We start from the raw sequence: 853 nt of genomic DNA on the forward strand, positions 1-853 counted from the left end.
GCATTAAACAGAAAATATTTTAGTAATGAGGCAGATTTGTTATCCTGTACCATTAAAACTAATAAAAAGAATTTTATGAGACCACCAAAACGAACCCCCTTGATGCACTGAATAAAACATGATAAATAATAAAACAACTAGAAAAGCCTTACTGCATGCAATCAGAATATCCCTAAACCCTGAACACACTAACTATCAAGTAAAAATGCAATCAAAATAACCCTAAACCCTGGATACACTAGCTATCAAGTGATTTAAAGTTACCAAGCTCACCGAACTGAACAAGATTCATTTGATGAATAAATATTTATAAACTTACTCAATATCAGATTGTTGTGTTTGACTTTCTGGAGGGACATAGATAAAGTCATCTTTGATCAACTCTTCCTGAACAGAACTTGGAAGAGACAACACAAGCGGATGTCTAAGAAATATAAACAATGAAGAAGTTAATGTTGAATAATTAGAATTTGTTCTGAGAAACGAGAATCTGTAGATTGAAAAACTCACATTTCTAAATGTTCAGAACAAGTTTGTTGTCGATCCTTAATGATTTGTAGCTCAGAATCAGGTGTTGCTCTAGTTACATTTAAACATGTTTTCCGTGCGATTAATTAAACAAAAATTATTAAAAAAAATCTAAAAGAGTAACATAAATATTTTTAACTTACATTGGTGGAGTTTTAAAACTCTTTCTTGGATGAATTTTCTTTTTTCTAAAATATTTTACCGTGCTTTTCGGGGTATTTTTCCTAAAAAAAAGATAACTAATTAAAATTAAAAACCTAGATTAGGTTTTAGGTTTTAGGGTTTAGGGTTTAGGGGTTAGAGTTTAGGATTTTGGGTTTAGGGT

Source organism: Arachis ipaensis, chromosome B1 (genome assembly GCF_059453495.1).
Source record: "Arachis ipaensis isolate K30076 ecotype BB chromosome B1, ASM5945349v1, whole genome shotgun sequence".
Taxonomy (NCBI): domain Eukaryota; kingdom Viridiplantae; phylum Streptophyta; class Magnoliopsida; order Fabales; family Fabaceae; genus Arachis; species Arachis ipaensis.